This window comes from Phalacrocorax aristotelis, chromosome 8 (genome assembly GCF_949628215.1).
Source record: "Phalacrocorax aristotelis chromosome 8, bGulAri2.1, whole genome shotgun sequence".
In the NCBI taxonomy this organism is placed as follows: domain Eukaryota; kingdom Metazoa; phylum Chordata; class Aves; order Suliformes; family Phalacrocoracidae; genus Phalacrocorax; species Phalacrocorax aristotelis.
Genome location: NC_134283.1, coordinates 41,061,602 through 41,083,901, shown reverse-complemented (window position 1 = coordinate 41,083,901; position 22,300 = coordinate 41,061,602). Strand labels below are relative to the sequence as shown.

The 22,300-nt window shown below is 46.6% G+C and overlaps 1 pseudogene; it reads right to left on the bottom strand.

Moving 5' to 3' along the window:
- LOC142061566 (uncharacterized) overlaps nt 1-22,300 on the bottom strand; it is a 191,518-nt pseudogene that overhangs the window by 21,849 nt on the left and 147,369 nt on the right.

The following is a 22,300-nucleotide window of genomic DNA, read 5'->3' as shown; positions in this document are numbered from 1 at the left end:
AGAGAAGCAGCAGAGCCATGCTTTGATGTGCCTGCTCTGCGTCCTCCTTCCAGCACAGAAAAACACTGAACCTTGGGGTTCAGCCCAATTCACAGTGTTTGCCAAAGCCAGACCTGGTGGGATGCAGTGGGGGAAGATCAGCTGAGAGGCTGACAGCAGCAGCATCTGCACCCCCACGCAGGACCCCTCCTGCTGTTAATTTGGCTCTAAGCAAGGCAGCTGGCCCCTTGCTCTCACAGAAGAGATCGTGAACAGTCTGGTTTGAGTTTGGCCATTTGATAAGTTTGGTTTTTTGTTGAGATTTTCCCTGCCTCTCACCCAGAGGTCTCGCTCCTGCCTGGTGCACACGCGCAACTTGCATCCATTTGCGTCCACGCATGTGCCAAGGGCAGTGGGCTCAGGAGTGTGCTGCTGGGATTTGTGCTGCTCTTCCATCACGGAGTTTTGCTAATTCAAAGCCAAGCCCTGAACACAGTGGTGTGAGCTGGCCTTCCAGTTTCTTGAGATTTTTTTCTTTTCTAATGTGCTGTTTCTAGATTTCTTCTCATTCACATTTGTCACCTTCAGGAGCAGGGTAAAAACCCACCACAGCAATGTACAGCTATAACTAAATACTCCCCAATGGGCTAGAAATAAGTATCTGGAGTAACTTTTTGATTGCAAAGAGCAACTGACTTCTGCCTACTTTGAAAATCAGAGTTAGTTTAGGACTGGAGCTTGAAAAGATTTCAAATGGTGCCCTCTAGTGAACATGGTGGAACAGAGTTGGATTTAGACGCTGTGACCTCCTGTAGCAACCATCCAGCCGAAGGGATTGGAGCGGGCTAGTGTTCAGCTAGCACAAAAATTAAAAAAGTCTGTGTTTATGTAAAATAAGTAAGAAAAGAGCAGAGCACCTGAGTATCCAAGCAAAAAATGAAGTCAACCAAGCAGCTCATAAAATGGAGTCTAGGCTGTTCCACAAAGTATTGCGTGGACACCAGGCACTCTCAAGCTGTTCCCACCTGGACTCCTTTGGAGGCAAATGAACCCAGTTTGGGAACAATTATTTTTACAATACCACTTTGCAGCACCAGGAGCATACAATCAAGATTACTGACCTTGCTTCTTCCAAGGCGCTACTGGAGTTTATTTCCCAAATTTGGTCTGCAGCCCATCTGCAAAGTCTCCACTAGCTGAGCTAGCACAGGATGGGGAGAAGCAGCCGAGATAAGCTGACAGGTAAAGAAAAGCTCATCTCTAGCTGTGCTGGCCAGCCCTGGCTCAGAGTTTAAACTTGCATGTGTTACAGACCACAGAATATTTTTTTAAATAGAAGTTTGTCTCCCAAACAGTTACACATGTAGTAATAGATAGGCAGAATCTCAAATATTGCCTATCTATTGCAGAGCAGTGTGAATAAAGACACATTACGTTTTGCACTAGGTGCTACTTACTGGTTTGCCATCCAAACCAAGAGGACCCTGAAAAGGGAAGGAAAAGGCAGTATTATTAAAAAAGAAATAATTTAAAAAATTAATTTACAAACACAGTAATATCAGTCATGCTCTGAAAGAGGCTCTACTTACGTATAGTAAAATCTTTGGCTATGTTTCTTATATACCTAATCCTTCATCCATGCAATCCAGCAGGAAAGTTTCACAGAAGTACAGTGAGAGGTGTCAAACAATTTGCAGAACATCAAGGAGCATAAGAGGAAGCGACAGGATTAGCGACAGGGACAGGGTGACACTGCTCTGGCACAGTGCTCGGGACTCCTGAGGTTTTTAAAGACTGTAAAGAGCAGCAGTAAAACACGCCTGATTTGGTTAACCCAGCACGTCCTGGGAGTGATTCACATCCACCTCAGACCTGAACCATCTGTTTTATCAAAAGGGGTTGCTGAAACTCTACCATTTTATCCCAGATGCCAGGACCAGCCATCACCCTCAGTCCATAATGGTAAATCTCATTGATGGGAAGGGGTGTCTGGCGACGGAGGAAGGAAGGGTGCATCTGCCCCATGGGCTGATACCTATGTGCTTTGCTCCTCTGCAATGATGCAAAGCTAGAAATGCACTTGTATTTGCAGGACCAAGCACTTTGTCACCCCAGTTCCTCCCCAGGTCTCCCCTTTCTAGGGCTGCTGCAGGAGGGCATGGTAAATCGACATGATAAACAGTTATTTCTCCATTGTTCCTGGCATGCAGCCCTTAATTAACGGGAAGCCACTGAACGGCCTGGGCCATAGGAAACCCTAGTTTTGATAAAGGATGCACGTGGGGAGAGGAAGCACAGATGCTCTAAGGCCCATGGACAAAGCCAAAGCTGCCCCTGCACTTATGAGTGAAGAGAAGCAGTTCAAAACTCAACAGTTACAGTAAACCCCAGAAGAAATGCATTTCCACCCATCCACGACCTGCTGCCTGAGAACTTTAAACCTTTCCTCATTTATACGCAGAGAAGGCTCAGCCCTACGAACCACTCCTGAAGAGACACCGCACAATGGCTGCAACTCAGCAAAGCCCTCAGACATGTGCTTCCACCCCCAGACTTCCAACACACACTCACGTGCTTCGCTGGGCGAGGATCTGCTCTGCAGGGAGCCGCAAGCTTTGCTGAACAGGAGGCACTACGTCCCTGCCCCGTCCTGCGGCCAAGCTTGACCCAGTGCTGCAGCACAGCTGGCAGCTCCTGCGGTCTCAAATGCAGCCCAGCCTTGCTCTCCTCACTGCCTACTGCAAATTTAAAGGCTACATTTGCAAAATGGTACCTTGGGATCAGCACCTGCTCCCTCCTACCTCTGCCCAGCACGGCCGCACGTGTGTGGCACACATGCACCTTCCTGGATCCAGGCTGAACAAACCCAGGTCTCTCAGCCTTTCCTCACAAGGGAGATGCTCCAGCCCCTGATCACCTTGGCAGCTCTCTGCTGGACTTGCTCGAGCAGTTCCCTGCCCTTCTTGAACTGGAGGGCCCAAAACTGGACACAGCACTCCAAATGGAGCCTCACTGGGGCAGAGCAGAGAGGGAGGAGAACCTCCCTCGCCCTGCTGGCCTCACTCCTTTCCATGCACCCCAGGACACCGCTGGCCCCCTTGGCCCCAAGGGCCCGGTGCTGGCTCAGGGTCACCTCGCTGCCCCCCAGCACCCCCAGGGCCTCTCAGCAGAGCCGCTCTCCAGCAGGTCCCCCCCAGCCTGTGCTGGTGCGGGGGGTTGTTCCTCCCCAGGGGCAGGACCTGGCACTTGTGAGGCAGCGAATCCTGGACAAGGCATCAGTACCTGTGTTATAAAGGCTAGGGAACCTGTATAAGAGATGTTGACCTAAAAATAAATGGGGATTTCTTTACACACAAGATTTCTGAAGTGACCAAACGTAGGTTATACCGTTCCCAAGATGTGTATTTTTTCTTATAAGGAACTACCAGTACACAACTGCATGTAGCAGTAATGAAAAATATAAATGAATGCAGTTGGGTCCATTCATTCAAAGGCTTGCAGGCCACAGCCAAACTACTATTTCTTCCCCTAACATCCCTTCCAGATTTTATCTCAATCTTGATTCCTCACATTATAACACCTGGGGAAGGCATCAGGTCCACAGAGCATTCTTCCTGAAACTACGGTTGTTTCAGGTGGTTCACCTGAAGCTCCGCTGCAACTCTATGACCTCCAGAGGACATGATGCGGGACCTCAGCAGAAAACTTGCAGCACATTCAACTTCTCAAAGGAGTAGAAGTCCCAGAGTTACTTTTTATATTATTATTATTTACAATACCAATTCACCAGCTTTTAGCTATTCTTGTATCAGTCCACAAAGGGACATCCAGAAGGAAAAAACAATGGCCTATTCAAAGGATGTTTGTTTGAGAAAAAGCATTTAATGCTTGAGAGAAACAATATCCATCAGGCTTTCAAAGGGCCTCTTGGCCAGCTGCTCTACTGAATGGACAAGACTAACTGAGACTTTTAAATGCTTTCTAAGTCTGGGCTGGAGATTTAATTGACTCTGCTCTACCTGCTCAGCCAAATGACTGCAGGAGCAAAAGCAGGGTTTCTGAGAGCAGCCAGAGGACTGCATGGGTAAAGTAAGAGAGCATCTGAAACCTGGGCTTGCTTACTTGATTGCCTGCAACTTTCAGGAGCACCCATGTGTTCAGATCATGACTATTTTTTATTTGAATCCTGCTCTACATTATTTTAATTAAAGATTAAGGAATTTTTATTTTATAACTAAGGAAGAGGAAAAAAAGTAACCCTCTATTCCCCCAGTCAAAAACCACCTCTATAGAGGTTTTAATTCTGGGGGGACAAAAATCACTTCCACTTAAATGACCAGCACAAAGTGTAAGAAAAAAGTGAGTTTTCTGGACACTCTTACAGGGCCCAAGTGAAAGAAAGCATGGCAGTGCCTTCATGCTGTGTTTTTAGCCCAAGGATAACTTTTACTCATGCCTTTGCCCACTCTCGATTACAAGCCCTTCGCTCCAAATCATGCACACAGTGATCACACTTTACATAATTACATGCTCACTACATCAAGAGGGGATGAACTTTCTGCCTAGGACAAACCTGATGCTTTAAGACAAAGTAGAGAGAAAAGTCAGTCAACTTCCCCCGAAACATGGTTCTGACCAAAACCATCGCTGCACTGGCCAAGCAGGACAAAACCCATCAATCCTGGGTGCTTCAAGGAAGATAACACTGATGTAGTCCCAGCTGACATCATTCGGTGGATATCAGAGCCCACTTCTAGCTGTAATCAACTCAGATCTCATATTCTGACGATGCACCAGAGTAAGGACTGTCTGAATTCAGAGTCGGACTGATGTGGTTCTCTGGGGCATCCTCCATGTTTGGAGAGAAAAGGGGAAACATTGCAGTCAGTTTGATAAAGAAAATATATTCAGGACATCTGGCTGGAGCCCTCAGGTTGCCAGGACGGGAGGAGCTGGCAACACAGAGCAGGGGTGAGCCGTAACTGCAATTACTCGCCTTGGTTTTACCCCTCACAAACAGGAATGTAAGCGTGCAGTGTTCCTGCAGGCGTAATGACCCAAACCACGGCGCACCTCCGCTGCCATCGCCTGGGTGAGGATGTTATTTATTTAATGGTATATATTTTATGGTATACATTAATGATATGTTATTTAATGTTATATATTTATACAATGACGCTGAGGATGCAGGCACAAGTCAGATAAGATGTTGGGGCTTGAGCAGAGCTTGTTACTACGTTATGCGCTCTTGCAACACTTCAGCTTCAGAGGACGGGGCTACATTCAGATATGTTTTAAAACAAACTTCGATTTTTTTTTTTCCTTCATAGTAGAAGCTTGGAATTCTTGAGATGTAGCACCAAAATGTCCCCTCTCATTGCAAAAGTGAGGCTCACCCAGTGCTGAGACCACCTGAAGGCTTGGGAACAGTTTTGGGTTCACCAAAGTGGGAAGATGTGGAGCTTGCAAGCTCTGATTCACACGCAAAAACTTTTCCAATAAATAATAAGCATTTTCCCTGTACATCCCTTACCCCTGCTCAGAGCAAGCCTAGGTGCCAGCCCAGCTAACTGACCCTCTGCCCTCCTCCTCTGGTGCCATTACTGCTACTGGCACTTATACTTGCTCTAGCAGCATTGCAGGAATTCTAAGGGGGGAAAATATCTAGTGAAAACAAAGCCGGAGATTATTAAGAGGACAATCCTTCTGAGTTGGGAAATCTTCTCTCATGGTTATTTTTAATGTTTCCTGCTCTGCTAAAAATTAGCACAGGGGTCGGAAGGAACCCTGCAGTCAAATTTTAACAAATTCAAAGGGCTGCTTTCAATCTCTGTCTCTCTGGTTTCAAAAAATGGTAAAAACTTGCATTTGAAAAGGAGGAAAGTGTCAGAACAAAAGAGCACAACAATATTTTAGTATCCCTGCGAAGGGCCCTAGGTCATTAGGCAGCTTAGTTTGCAGCGCAGCCAAGGAGCAGTGACCATCCTTTCCTATAGGCTACACTGTAAATCTTTGCCAGCAGGACAGTGTCTGCTGGTGATGTGGTTCCTCAGCACATTTTTGTATGAGAAGAAAGCTCTGGCAAAGGCTGTGGCCAAGCACGCCCTGCCAGAGCCGTCACAAGGAAAGTGGAGAAAGGCAGCCAGGTTGCTGTGGCTCCTCTGAGCTTCCCAGCTGAAGCAAAAGGGGAGAAGAGGGACTGAGAAATTAAATGTGAGTCCTTTAAATAGCAACTAAGAACCAGTGGCTCGAACCACAAATTAACTGAATACACGAAATACTCTGTGATATCACCTCGTCCTTGTCCCCAATTATGGCTACCCCCTCCTTCTTCCCTAAAGTCCTCAGTGCAGGGGACCAGAAGCCCTTATTAAAAAAAGCAAATTTCTACTCCATCCAAAACCACCTCTGCTACAGTAATCATTTGCCCTTCCAAACAACAGAATTTAAATATCTGTGAAGGTATAGGCTCTGCATATGAAATCGGTCACAGGAGGGATTATCTCGCACACACACCGACTGCAATGGCTGCGAGCCCAGACAAGTCCTTGGCTGGAGGTTCCCTCTGCATCTGCTCTGGGTCCCCTGGTGTGAGACCTCAAAATCGTGTCAGCCTGTAGCACACCACAGCGTTGGAAACGTTCCTACCAGGAGTTGCCATATTTAAGCATTAAGATCATTAAAATCGCAATAGTTTCATGTTTAACTATGACTGCATTCAAACCTGAGAACTACTTTTTCATTACTAGGTGATAGTGTTTTCCTGCATTTTTTAAAAGCAAATAACTTCTGCAGTTCTCTTAAAAGCACAAAACAGTGATGTTGACGAGGCACAATTTTTTAAATGTTTGTAAGGTTAATTATTTTCCAAATTAAAACAATTTACTCTTGTTATTCCACACATCGGTGTATTTGTTCCAAAAAACGGAAGCAAAGAATATTTGAAATGAGGGAAGCTTAACTAGCTTGGCTGCCCCACAACAGATACAAGTCTTTTAAACATATTTTCTAGGTAAATAAATAAAATACCTTTTTTTTTTTGTTTGTTTTTTTGTTACTTCTTGTTAGTGGTTTTGAAATACCCTGTTGCCAGATTTAACAAGGAAACCATTTACACATGGCATTCACTGAGATCCCATTTTTGCATAAGTTAACCTTTAAATACATCCAACCTTTGTGATTTAGCTAATGCCACTTTGCAAACACAAGCACCTCTGGAAGGGCAGGTCCTCCCAGGCCAGAGCGGCAGGCAGCCCGAGGGCTGCTCTAACTTCTCCAGGGCTGCTGCCACCCCCCAAATCAGCCTCGATGGCACCTGCATCCTAACTGAGGCACTGAGACCACACTTCTGCACACAAGTATCAGCTGATTTATAGTCTTCTCCAAGAAAGCGGCAGGATGTCATAGAAGATAAGCTGGACATGAGTATTTATTTAGCCACTGAGTTTTATTCCTGGATCAGAAACTGCTTTAAATGTCAGGCTTCACTAGGACGTTTATCATGAGAGTAGCAGGTAAGAGAAATTACTAGTGGCAGCTGCCATTTGGGACAGCTCTACATTTAAAGCACAGCAGGAGGCACTTGTGTAACAAAAGATATCACACAGCGCTTTCATTCGACTTCCCTTGGTAGACCAAAGCCTACACGTGGTATGGAACAAGATGCAAGAGGACTCAAACCCAGGCACAGCCGCTTCTGCCTATATACCAGTATTACCCCATGTCTGGAGACAGCTGGGTGTACAAAATTTTGGTGCACAATTCGCCACCAGAGTTTTTGAGGGTTTAATGGGAAGCCATCTCCTGGTTTAATTCTCTCCCTCCTCTCTTGCATTTGCAGCCGCTGTCCTGCATGGCCTCAGAGCCAGGCTCTCCTTGTTCAGCTAGAAAAACCCATTTCATTTTACCGTGGAGGGCAATTAGTAGTTCCGCAAAATCCACCTCCCTGCAAACCGCAGCCCCGCATGCAACGTCTGACCCCAGTCTTGGGATCCCAGCAGGGCTGGTCCGGGCAGTGGGGTGAGCTGATCGCCCCCTTGCCCACAGGGCCCCCTCGACCATGGCAGCTCTCACCCCTCTCCCAAATTTCTTACCAAACAGGCCACCTGAGTGCACACCAGGCACTGCTCACAGCATCTGGGGGGGCTTAGCATCAGCAACCCCCCAAAAGCTCCTCTGAAACCTTTCTTGGGGTTCAACTGCCTCCCACGGCCTGAGCTAACAGCAATAAATCCCCTAACAGACATGTCAGGCAAACGATGCAGAGCAGCAGCCTGATAAGGGCCAAGCGTGTGTTAACAAACCAAAAAAAATATAAATCTGTGCTCTATGCCAAAAAAAAAAAGATCTGTCCTCAGAATGGGCGGCCTCTGCCCATTCTTTGATGGAAACAGAGCAGAAAGGAGCAGTAATTTGCTAAAAACTTCACCCATAATGCAAACCAGACTGCAGGGCTCTGCAAGGGAGCAGCCACCTTGGAGGCTGGGCTGGGCCACGCACGGCATCGGGTGGCCTCACACAGCCAGTCCCTGCAACGAGAGCCCAGCACAGGGCACAAATATTTGCAAGGGTTTTTGAAATCCTTAAGAAACTAAACAGGGAAAAACACCCACCAAACCCTATCCTGAGAACAGGCCGGGCCCTGCTCACTGTTCAGCCCCTCCTTTGCATCGCCAGCGTGGGCTCACCAGAGCACTTCAGTTCCCAGCTCTCTTCCCACAGGTGCCAACCATATACATCAGGGCTTCATTGTGAAGATAAGGCACCTTTTCTCCTCTTCCTTAAACACAAGATGCACCTCCTTCCAACTGCTCACAGAGATACCGCCTTGTTTTACTGGGTGTATTCTCAATGATGCTCAAGAAAAATACCTGGAAGCAATCTAACACTGACTGGCCCCAAGGGGCGGAAAGCAAACGCTGGGCTGGAGCTGCACGGGACACTGCTTGGGTTTGCAAGGTTACTCAGACAAAACACAAAGAAATGCTACAAAAGAGCTGGTTTGTTCACTCCTCCCAACACAGAGGGAAAGAGTCACCACAGCCAACTGCCTCGATTCCTGGACCAGCAGTGCTCTGCAAGGAGCGCCCCAGCATAGCAGTTTATCTGCTGCTCAGCATCGTTTCAGAAGCAAGAGCTCACTCATCTGTGCATCACATTGCACCAGTTTTCTTCCAAAACTACAAAGTGCTTTTATGGAAGAAAGAGTCTCCCAACTTCCCCCAAAATTTCTGAGGCTTAAATGAGTTCCATGTGTTCTGGGCAACTACTTGTTTCAAGCATTTGGTGCCCAATTGGGTTTTGGATATTTTTTGTTTAATGTCCAAATATGAGAGAGGAGATGGCCTCTGTGGTGGGGGATGCAGTTTTGAAGCTGGTAAGCAATTGTTTTGGAGAAATATCGACATTTCAAGTGAACTTTAGCCTCTTACTGCCGTTGTATTCTTTCCCCCACCAGTGCCATCCCTGGTTGACAGCTGCTGTTTGGATTACGTCTCTTTGGTGGTTAATGAGCAAGCTTCTTGCTTTTTCTCGGTTATCCTCTGCCTACAAGCCAAGCCTCGGTACCATGCGGCCGTGCCCAAACGCACTGGAAACCGAGCTGCAGATGCACCAGCTGCACTCGCACCTGGCGCAGGGAAAAGCAGTGCAAGAAGCCAGAAACCAAAACCCTGCTTCAACCAGGCACTGGGTGGTGAAGGACCTTTTCCACCATCCGTCCTCATTACCAAGCTTCCCCTGCGTGAGCCAGCTTGGGATAAGGCGGGCAGCTGGGTCCAAGTCATCACCCGAAAAGCCATGCATGTCCTGTATCAGAAATCTGCCTGTGCAGGAAGGTTCTCCTTGTCGTTTTCATCAGCGCCTTCACCAGGCCTTCTCCTCTCCCTGGCCAGAAACACTGGAAGCGCAGAAGATAAACAAATGCATCTGCAATTTCTCTACTGGGTGGGATATAAGACAACTTTTTATTTTCCCTGTGAAAGAATTACCTCTAAATCAAAAGAAGAATAAACTGCTGCCACGAAGCGCTGGTCTTTACAAAATCATTGTTGTCTCCACATCAGAGAGACAGTAAATGGACATAGCAGGAAAATACGCTGGATCCACTTCCCTTGCTTAAAGAGGTTTTCCCCTCTAGGCAAATAATTACGTGAATTGGCCACAAAACTGATATTAAATTAAAATTAAAAAGACTTGAACTACAGATTTTGCCTCGGAAAATGAATATTTGCTACTTCTGTCTTTTGGGCTCTTACTGGGAAAAGTATGTGTGCAAATGGTTTCATTCACAGGAGACACTCCTTTAAGTCTGAATATTTATGAGTAAAGATACTCAAGAGAACAAACACAGGATTAAACCCTAAATTACAGCTATGACCTTGATGAACCTAGCTAAGAAAACTAAATAGACAGCTTACCAACAGAAGCCTTCATTTTGGGGATGCATACCAATCATATGACACAATATTTGAAAATATCTAAGTCTAGCAATGCCAGATGTTAAATATGAAATTTTTTAATTCTGTGCATGCACGACCAAAACACCCATGCAATGTACAGGCACTCCGTGTCTGTGCATGAGCTACCACCCAGGGTCTGGAAAGCATCCGCTTACTGCAAAAAAACACGCTCTTCCCCACAGCCCATGAGATCTGACCACGTAACGTGGTCTCCTATACCTCAGATGGGATTTCTGGCAGCCCTCCTGAAGAGCTAAACCACTGCCTGTTGCTCTGATTTGGGCACGGAGGAATCTCAAGCTACGCACAGCTCCTTCTGCAACTCTCCCGGGCTGCACCCTGAGCGTGCCCAAGCAGGACTTGGAGATAATTGCATAGATGGAGGCAACTCATCAAGTCACCAGGCAGTCCAATTCCAAGTTATTTCTACAGTTCTCTTGTAAAAACAGTTTATTATTAATGTCACATCTGGTTTTCTGGTGTTGCCATTTCCAAAACGCTTGGCTAAGTGCATGTCTTGGAGCTTTCTGGTAAACTCTGAGGGACCACAATGGGATGGAGGAATTGCCACCAGGAACAGGCTTAGGCACGTGTTCCTCATTTCCCATACATTAGCCTGTCTGCATTCATGATATGTTTATGGGTCACGCACAAACAGCTTGCACAGACTTTCCCTTGCTAAGTTATCTACACTAACTGAAATTTTTAACTGCAGAGGGGAGAAAACCCCAAACTCCACTGGTTATGGCCAAGGCCTAGAGCTGCCACCAAAGCCCCTCTCAGGCTACACCACGGCTCTGGGGTCATGCAAGTCAAGGAATCGACTTCCTTGGAGAAGCACGTGCTTTTTCCACCCCTCTCCCAGGCATCAGCTCAGAAAACACATTTGGCTTCGTTTTATGCCTTGAAAATTAATTAAAAACAGAGTTTAATCATCCTTACAAGTTGACTTCCGGCTACAGGCACTACAGCTGACTTCAGTGGATAACTCTTGATTTACAACACTGTAGTCAAAGGAAGATATTAGCTCACTGCGCAGGGCTCCCAAAATGAAGTTTCTGAAGATGCTGAGCTGCTTAGCTCCAACAGCTCCTTAGCGTGAGGTGGATTTTAAATAGATGAAAATGGTCTGCACAAGAGTATTTCAATTTTGACTGAGCAGTCATTCCCCAAAAGTTATGCCAGCATTGAGAAATCCTGTGTTGTGTCTCTCCTTTACCATAAGTCCATTAATTAACTATATGGGTGTAGGTACCAGTCGTTAGAAAAGGATTCTACTACTCCATATTGAATTATTTTGAGTAACAAGCTACATTACTTCTAAGCAGGTAGAACTCAAAGCCCTTTTCTCCCCACCTTCCCAAAGAGCTAGGAGAGATGGGCAGGACGATGCCTGGGGTCTTTCAGGCAACACGAGTGATTTACAAAATTGAGAAGGCAAACATTATACGCTGTAAGAACGAAATGAATAACACTGCTCAACTAAAAATAGATGCTAATATTCTAAGAAAAATGTATAAAACAGGAGAGAACTGTTTCATATCATACTTCTTTTCTGCAAAGCCTCTTCCCTGCTCTGCTTTTTATTAATGAAGACATGCACATGAAGTAATTCCCCTCATTAATCAACTTCATTCTTTTGGTTTCTTCCCACTTGAAATGACAATCCTCCATTGGGGATGTCACGTAGTGGCGTAGCAGAGACTGAATTTAGGGAGGAACAAGTAGCAGAGGCAGATGAAACTCTCAAGAAACAGAGATTTTGGCTTCAAAAGGCCTCGCCAGTAGATGGGAAGAGGGAAGGGAACGGGTTCTGGTGAATGAAAAACGCAGCATCTCATTGGAAAAGAGGAGAAATATCATGTAGAAGGACAGCTGAGTAGTTTGAAGGCAAGTATAAAACCATCCCCGTGTGGGGCAGGGGAAGGGATGGGGACAAGGCTGCTAAAAGCACACCCAACCATTGCTTCTCCCCTCCACACATTATTTGACTCCATTAAACAGCATAACAGGAAGATCTGCCTGCACTGAAAGGTCAGCTGCAAAGCCTACTCACAGTTCATCTCTTCCATCTGCTCCTCATTTTCTCTGTTTTCCTCCTGCCCAGATGTGGCTGCCCGCCCTGCTCACGTAAGCAGCCGAAAGCCCTGCTGCACCAGCCCTCTGGCACAGCCAATCCCCCTGTTCCCCTCCCAGCGTTAGGAGGGCAAATGCCCCCCCGACACGCCGACGCACTGACAGCACATCAAGTCGAGGGGAACCACTCTGCAGTGCAAATGCTCCTTGCCTCAGAAAGTGTGGCTCAGGACAAGTCCCAGGGGATCCCGGTCCCAGCGGCTGCTTCTGCCCAACAAGAAACACATTTCCGTCATTGCAGTGGCCGCGCATCTGTTTTTCCTCTGCTCCAGTGCGCCCTCATGCAAGCCCGAGCTTAAACTTTGGGGCTGTACTTTGGCTTGGGGATGGGCTGTGTGGTTGTTTGGCAAAGGCTAAAGGTGTCATCCAAGTTTTCCTCATCAATCTGATATAAAGGCTGCTGTCATCTCTTCAGAAAAGCTAGCAATGGAAAGCACCAGAGCAAAACAATGCAGTTAAACCAGCAGTGGCTGGTGGCCCTCCTGCAGCAACACCCTGCACGGCAGCAGGGAGACCTCAGCACGCACTTGGACCTGTGCAAAGCCCAAAGTGAGGACAACCAGGGCTCCATCACCGTACCCACAGCCACTGTGCAAGCGCCTGAGCAAGGGGTTGCAGACGTGGCGATACCACCAGGCAGGGCTAAGCAAAGGCGGATGAGGTTGTTCAGGACCTTGTCTAGAAAACTGTCATTTTCTCTCCTGAACTGCTCATTTTGCAGCAATTTTATCACTGTTTTTTCCTTAGAGGCCACTGCATCTTTAAGGAATCAATGGAGACTTGTAATCAATCTGTAATTACCAATCATTCTGGGATTTCTGTATAGAGAAATAATTTATCCTGTAGTTTTCAGTCACTGATGCTGCCAGTTCACCCCAGGATACCATCCACTACACACCTACGTATTACTCCAGCCCAGCACCACCGGCACAAAAAGACAAAGGAACATCATGGTGTCCTGCAAGAAGGACCACGCAGATGTCAGATGAGAAAAGTGACACACCAGTTCTCCTCCACCTTTGGGGTAAAGTGCTCTGCTTCCCCCCCCCAGAAGTTGGTTTAGGTAATTTTCTCTAAAGACTTCCAAGATTAGTGTTTTGGCATCAAAAAGAGTAAAAGTCTCCCCACTCCCCGGTGTCTTCATTTGCATTCTTGCAAGCTCAGGAGATGCAAGGCAGGCTCTCAGACTAAGCAGATTTGCACACCAGAACCCAGGAGCTTATGACGATCACTGCCACTGTTACTATGGGCAAATTGCACAGCCAAGGTAAGGAGAAAAAAAAAAAAGAAAAAAATTGAAAGAAAAAAAGAAAAAAATGCAGGTATTTCAGACGCTAAATAGTTCTTTCTGCCTTTCTCTACCCTCAGCTCTCCTGAGAGCGCACACACACACAACCCGTATCCAAGCCTCTGCAGAACCCAAATGATATTCAACGTAATGGCACTTAAATTGGCTCTCGGAGACCCTTCTACCCCACAGGAGCTGGTTCTCTCAGCAGCTGAAGTGAGAAGCACGGTGAGTCAGCCTTGGTCACCAGTCACTGGGGTCCCGGCAAGCCCATGGGAGCAACCTCTGCCCAACCCAGGCTGGATGCAATTTCCACTGTGTGTAACTGGGTTACCTGCAGAGGAGAGTTTTCATGTTTTGTTATTTCTTAAATGTGGTTACAAATCTGGCAGTGCAAGTTTCACCCTTCAAGCATCAACTTTCCTCATCTGCTAGAAAACCCCCAAAATGGATTAGATTATTGGCCTGGCGTCAGAAGTGTTTTAACAGCCTCCAGAGCACTGCAATTAAAAAAGAAACAGAAAATCTCAGAAAGGACAATCTTCAGGCAACTTCTGACGCAGCTGATATGGCAAAGGCATGGGTATGGCAGCGTGAGCTCGTGCCTCCACGGATATCAAAAAGGCTCTTTTTCCCTTCATCTGCCCCGGATATCAAAAGTGCACATTAAACTAGTTCTCTGCATGGTCTGTCTTTCTGCCAAATTTGGCTGAAACAGGCCGAGTTCAAAACTTACTGGGGAAAGAGGAGAGATGACAGATCCATGCAGCCCTTGGGCCATAGGAACCTCCAGTGAAATTCAGGCTGAGGTACAGGCTGTGATGCATGTTCAGTGGCAAGTCAAAACCAAGTCAAATAGGACAGGAAAGCAACAAAACCCAACATTCTTCATAGCTGTTATGGTAATGTTAGTAGGATATGCAACAGGCCTAAAAACTAAATCTTCTCTGGGGTTTAAAAAATAATAATGAACCTATAGAACTTCATAAAGAAGAAACTGTTTCTGCTGTAAAGTTTTATTGTAGGGCACAGACCCCTCCCCTTATGATGTTAACTATCAAAATATTGAAATAATCTTATAAAAGCTGTTTTCTCTTTGGGCCCTGTCTCTGGAGCTCTGGCTCACTTCATCCCTTTAAAGCTTCCCTTGCTGGCAACCTGGTTATACACTAGCAGCTCGCAAATAAACTCACAGCGCTGCTAGCCAAGAGATGCATGTGTTAGCACACCTCTCTCTGACACCATTTAATATCCACTTGCTACTTCTGCATTTGCACCAAATCCACCTCCTGAAACAGGTTGGACTTTATTTGACCACCCTGAAGGGAACTAAGTAATTAAATCAATTTGACTACACAACTGGACATAACAAAACCTGCCTATATGCTTCTGCTGAATAAGATACTCGGGCTGGCTTTATGTTTAGCTTCCTCCTCCTTCAGGTATAAATATTGCTTTGGAAATGCAATTATCGCCACCTCCTTATTAGATAAAGCTAATTAGCATAGCCACAGCCACCTGGATGCAGTAATTCAGCATTTGCTGGGTTTGGCTCAGCCACTTCTGCAAAGTCAGGAATAAGGCCAGCCGCACAACTCGCCCGGACTGCAGGTGCTGGGGGAAGGAGACAGGAGGAAAAACCTTTTGGTAACGTTAATGGCATTTTCCCAGCGGAGGTGTAGCGGCAGAGCTGGAGGTCACTGCCAGTCCCCGACGCCATCTGAGAGAGCCGGAGCAGCACCAAAATCCCTCACCAGGAGCTGGGACGGGCACGACTGGGGGTAATATTCCTTCCTAGGGAAAAGTCACTATTTCCTCCAAACATTTCTGCTTTTCAGAGCTCTGCAACTAAACCACACGCACGAGCTTTGGCAGAATATGACTGACACAGAGCAAAAGGGGGCAAACCTGCCATGGGCACTGCTAATCCAGAAGCGGTTAGCCACATCTCACAACAGCAGAAAACCGCCCGAAAACTGCTATTCAACAGCCTAATTGGAACACAATCTCCCATATTAATTTCTAATAAATTAAACTGTTAATTTCCAACTGTCTTGCTCCAGCACCTCTGTTGGGCCGCTGCGGGCAGGTACCGCCTGAGGGAGACAAACCACCACGCTGCGCCCAGCCCCGGCCGTCCTTCCCCTGGAAACCAGCAGCCCAGCTTGCTCGCAGGCTTCCCCAAAAGAGGGGAAGCTCAATTTATTCAATTTTTAAAATAATTACTAAGCTTAATTTATTCAAATCGATTGGTGGAACCCCAAATACTTTCTTGTTACAGATGCAATGGCAACACGGGTTTGTTCTGCAAAATTAACCCCATCTCACACCTCTCCCAACTCTGCTGGGGAAATGCTGCTGTCTTCCTTAGGGATGCTCACAGAGGGTCCAGGGGAAACGAAAACTGATAGGAGCTTTGTATTTCCCTTCCAGTCCTCCTCCCTTAAGCTCCCAGTCCATCACACACTGAAAACTCAATAGAGGTTTCTGTGGTTTATGGGAGCTCAGGGGGAACCAGGCCAGGGCATGAGGTGGCAGAGACACGGAGTGAGTTTTCCTAACACGCTCCTTTGGGGGGGTGTGTGTGTGTGCGTGAAAAAAAAAGAAAAAGGAAAAAAAGGGCATCAACCACAGGAAGAAGAAGGCGAACTTCTTTACCTTATAAAGGGAACAGCAGCACGAACAGCCAAGAAGCCCCTTCCAGAGCATCGGGCAGTGCAGGACTCACTGCACCCATTCAAAAGCAGGAGCAGAGCTGGAAGCGTGCTGTGAACATGGAGGATCTACGCAGTGTTTTTTAGCAACCCATTGCACCGAGCGCACACACGGGAGTCACTGCCTGGTGAGCCATCAAGGCCCTCGGAGCCGGAGTACCACAGCCATCCAAGTGCATTCACGTGGACCGAGGGAGCCAGCTGGCAGGCTGCAGTTTGGGATCTAGCCAAAATAAAGGCCTCCCTCCATCCTGCAGAAAGCAGCTCAGAGTCTTTAACAGACCCAGGTTGCCAGCCTTATTTCTCCCCCAGAAGATGCCTCCCTGTAACACAGAGACATTTCAGCGCTGCCCGTGGGCATGGGAAGAGCAGCGCATCCCGAATTACCCTTTGGAGCCTCTGCAAAATCTCTCCTTGCTGACAGGCTTGGCAGGACACCTCTGCTCCCAGGGAAAAATTTCTGCAGATCGGCAAAACGAAGACCTATCAACACCTGAAGCTCTTTTGCCAGTGTCCCCAAATTTGGCCACCTACAGCTGTGAGACAAACCCCAAAGCCTTCACTAACTTTGCAGTACTACCTTCACTAACTTGCAGTGAACTCTTAGGCAAGAGAGTGAATAATACCATGAAGGGCCTCAAGTATTTCACCCCTGTAAACATTAATGGAGAGTACTGCACAGACTCCTGAGTTTTCAGGCTAAATCCCTCAAAAGCTATCACTGATAAAGAGGGAAGGAAGAAGGAAAAAGAAAGACCAATACAGGCAAAGAAAATCAAATGTCACAGAAAAGACAGAGGACCATGGAGTGCAGATTAGAAGAGAATAAAAATAAAAGGAATAGCAGAGTTACCGGGTAACCATCGCGTCCTGACTGCCCCTGTGATGGGGGAACAAGTGAGATAAATGTCAGTCAATGCACCCATAGCAGTGTGAAAACACATAGCAGCAGGCGGGAGCTGGGGCCATCAGCTCCCCAGCCAGCCCCAGGGATGAATTCTCTCCTGAGAAACCTCTCGGGGCAATTCACCTATTGGAAAGGTCACACCTATGGCATATTTTCCCCAGATTTTGATCTTGTGCTTCCCTTTAGCTACTTACCAAGTCTTTTGCCAACTCGCACCCATCCCTGCTGCCTGTGCTCAGTCCCTGCTGCCCCCGAAGCCACGGATGTGCAGGATACACACTAGGTCCTGGCCGTAAGCCTGCGCCAGGACGAGGGTACCAAGAGGCACAGGAACACCCAGGCACTGGGGGAGAGGCTGGGGAGGCTGGGGTGCTGCCGAGCCAGCGGCCGGGACAGCCCGTCTGCCCAGGAGCAATCGCTGAGCTTCAAACTCCTATTCCAACACTTGATTCAATGACAGTTTCCCCCTCTTAGATCCATTAACTTCCTTGCAGGATGCAGCTCTCCCAGCTCACCTCTAAGCTCTACTTTGGTTTGCAATGAAGTAGAAAGAAGAATTGATGCTACGGGGAAAGACCTTACTTAGTCCCTAATAACACCTGCAAGATCAGTGGAATAAAACACAACCCATTCAGGATATTTCACCTTTTCTGCTCTCCTCGGGGGGTTCCCAAAGGTGTTTACAGCTCCAGCTGCCGTTAAACATACCGTGAGCTACAGCAGAGGAGCCTGCTGCAAGCCAGACATAAGGCAGATTCTTCGGGAAGGAGCTGTTAAGTATTAGCTGGTACACAAGTAGGCAGTAAAGCATGTATCTGGTACAGCAATGTCATCTGCTACCATAAACATAGGTTATGTCAGCATGCTGCCGATATACAGTCAGATTCATACATTTCTTACAGCGTGAAATAGCTCTGGCAGCCCCCTTCATATCATGTACAGGGGTTCTCCCTTCTTGCTAAGTGCCCCTGCAGCTTTTAGTGCCTCCTGCAGCACTACTGATTCATCCAGAAACAACATTGACTTCAACAACCACCTATTTAACAAATTACAGTCTTGGGATAAAGTGTACAGTGAGATTTTTATGGAGATGTATGGCACTGGAGCACACACAGATAAATAGGAAACACTTGTAACTCCCAGCCCTTGCTCACTGGCGAGTTCCCCAGCCAGCATGCTAATACATAAAGTGTTTGTTAATATCTGGGACTGTAAATGTTTAATTACAGTCTGTGGTAAGTCTATCCTTCAATTGTCGAATTTTCCTACCCAGCATGTGATTTTAATACCCTCCGAAACAGAGGTTTTATAGCACATCTGAGCAGAATACCCCTTACTAACAGACAGGACGATCAATCATCCAACAGCCACAAATCCTGTACCACAAATTCGAATAATTTCATATACACAACTAGCTTATGACAGCCAAAAAATAAAATACCAGAACAACTGCTACTAGGGAACAACAGAATAGAGGATACGGTTTTAGCGGAGTGCAATGCTGTACATGTAAGATGTAATCGATTCCTTATGGCCACAAAATCAAGAAACAGAAGAAACTAATAGAGTTAAATACAGTACTGTTGAAATAAAATAATATTGTGGTTCTGTGGGTTCTAGGACTTTTATTATATATTATGTTTAAAGAAGTCTCTGGCAAATGCTGTTTACACTAAAAATGAAGGATTTTTTTTTTCTAAAATGAACTAAACCAGGAGTTGTCTTTTAAAGAAGAGCAAGGGGAGAGAAAAAAAAAAAAAAGTCTTGTTTGTGTTAAATCTTCCCTGTGCTCCGTTTGCAATTCAACAGTGCCGTGGGAACCAGGAAATGAAACCAACTAGAGACAAAGAAAAATTAATAGTGCACCATATGTTGCCTATGTCGAATGGCATACAATAAAAGTGAACAGCACACGTGAGGAAGCGTAACCCAGCCGGCTGCGTGTGGGCCGATAACAGCCTCCGAGCAGGAGCAGAGCCGAAATGGTTAAATAAATCCATTTTAAATAGGCCAAAGCACTTTTAATCAGGAGGAAAACATCCCTTAGATGAAGTTTTAAATAGGCAGTATTCTCTTCGTTTGTAACCTGCCAATGACTGAGAATTTTTTTTTTTTAATAATTAGGCCAAATTGCACGAATTGCAGAAAGGAAAAAAAAAAAAAAACACCAGGCAGAAGCCCTGCGGGGACCAGCTCTGGCACCCAAAGGGGCTCCCCAGCCACACACGCCTGCACTCAACCTCAGCAGATGCTCTCCACAACCTCAGGATCTTGCCCGGTGATGTGACCGCGACGATGGTTTCGGTGAAGCAGGCGAAGAGCCGTGCTGCAGGGAGCGGCGCCGAGCTCCGGGCCGCGCACGTGGGAATTCACCTCCCAACGGTGCGCCCGCAGTCAATGCCCAAGCCGCTAATATTTCAAAAACCCCACAGAGTCACTTTTATTGTGTGGGCTGGAGAGGCTGCGTTGCAGTTTTTAATTACCGGATATTTACAGGAAAATGAGTTTATTGACAGACTACATTTCTAAACACAAACTAAGAAGAAAAATTCATTTGTTTGCATTTCTCGAGCCAGACTCTTGGATTTATTACTAGTGCTGGGCAGAACTTTTAGAGGAAATTCATTCAGATCTCCTGTAAGGATGGTTAAGCCAAAACTGTTAAGTCTTAAATTTTCCCGATTTGTTCCTACAAAACCTGGCCAAACAGTAATTTTGCTCAAACCCCTCCTAAGTCTTTACATTAAAAAAAAGAACTTGAAATAGAGACAAAAATTCAAAGGGCTGAAAGCCATTAACTAAACCCACAGGCAGCACTGCCAATCCCTGGAGAACCAAAGCCATGGCGCTGTGACAGCCCCCACGCTCCACGTGCATTTCCTTGTCACCTTTTGGCTTTTAAACAGATTTACAGAACTGGAAATTCATTAGCCCAGGAATAGTTAGCAAATTTAGTTTTCCTGAAACAATCCCTTTTCAGCCCAGCGGTGTTCTATAGGAAGAGAACGACATGAAGAAACGTCTCTTAGTGCAACGATGGAGAAGGAAACACGTGGCTGCAAACAGCCTGTGCCTCTCCTCCTCTGGGGGAAGACAGGTAGAAAGCCAGAAGCACCTAATGCCCATAATGTCTTTTTTTAAGAACCCCTCAGCAACTTACAGGGCACAAACGAAACGCTGTTTTCTCCAAAACCAGCGGGAGAACATCAGATTTGGACGTGGTGGTGGCACAGCCAAAGGCACATCTGAACATTTGGAAGGAGGACTTGACACATTTTCAACTATTACCCCTTCAAACAACACATTCCCCATAAATTTTCTGGTTGCACTGGTAGGAATGCTTTTTATTCTCCCCAAGACTTCAAAGAGAGAAGCAAGCAAGCAAACTACGGCTTTCCCTCTAGCCCCCCTTGCGAAGCTACCAAACCCATATTAAATGATGGAAACACAACAGATAAGAAAAGCAAGGCAGAGCTTTAGAACCAATAAACCCACTAAAATGTTAAAATATTAGTACAGCACTCTCTCTGTGAAACAGAAGTGGACTAAAGAACTCTTTAAAGGGAAAACTCTTTCACTGAATATTTTCTGGGTTTAAAATTACTGGAAGTCCCTCAGGGCAGCAAGTTAAACATTTTAAAACTTTTTCCCCCCCCTATTTGTCTACAATCATGAAAAAATAAAATACAGCAGCATCTGGTACCAATTTCACTTCCAGACACACCTCTACCAAAAAATGCTGTGCTTTTGCAATGACACTGAAAGGCAGGGGAGAGGGGAAGGGGAAGCCTTAACTTTGTTGATCCAACAGTAAAATCCAGGATACTTACTGCAGGTCCTGGAAAACAAAAGAAAAACAAAGAAAAAAAAGTCACTTAATTACAAAGAAAAAGTATAATCTGACAGAACAGCACATAGCAGGAACCAAAATCAGAACAATTCAGTACTTTTCAGTTCAATTCCAACGTGATGACTTTCCAGAGACACTTAATGACATCTGCATCCTCCCATAATGGGACCATCTCAGCCGTGCTGCTGGCGTGGCAGTGCTTACAGGGGTGTAAACCCACCCTTGTCCCACCTTTTCCCTCTGTTTCCTCCCCCCCATGAACCCCAGGCCCATCACAGGGCACCGCCTGTGTTCAGGGCCTGGGGCAAAGCACCGCCAGCAAAACGCAGGCAGACACAGACAGAATTTTATGAGCAAAAAGTGAGTTTTCACCACGGAGCTTGTTTTTCTTCACGTTGTGCAAGGGGCGCTGGAGGTGTACTTGCAAAAGCCAAAGGAGCAGTGCAGTGCCGGGGGCACCCAGCAAGGGTGTTGCTACAGCTGCCACACATCCCAAACATCACCGTCATTTGGTCCCGGTCCCTCCCTGACCTCAAAACACATCACACGACCCTGCGGTCCTGCGTCACCTCTGCGCAGCCCTTGCTCGAGGCCTTTGCCGTGCTCAGAGCCAGCCGGTGGGCTGACGCGCAGGGCCTTAGGTCCGAGGGGAAAACCCATCACATCTACAGCAGGCGTTGGGTACCGGTGCCACAGCCTGAAGCCACGATTGATGGTAGTAGAAAAAAAAAATAATAAAAAAAATCAATTTCTAGTCCCCTGGGGTGCAGAGGTCCGTGCTGCCTGCCACACCAATTTCTGCAGCTTTCCCAAGGCTGGTGCTATGCGGAGGTGAACACTGAGCCCCTAATCTAATGCAATCCACATTTCACTCCTGTTCACAAGGCGGCCTATAGCTCTCTGTTTGGGGCTTCTTCATGCTCCATTTCCTGCCTGATCGAAACCAGAAACTAATCACAATTAAAG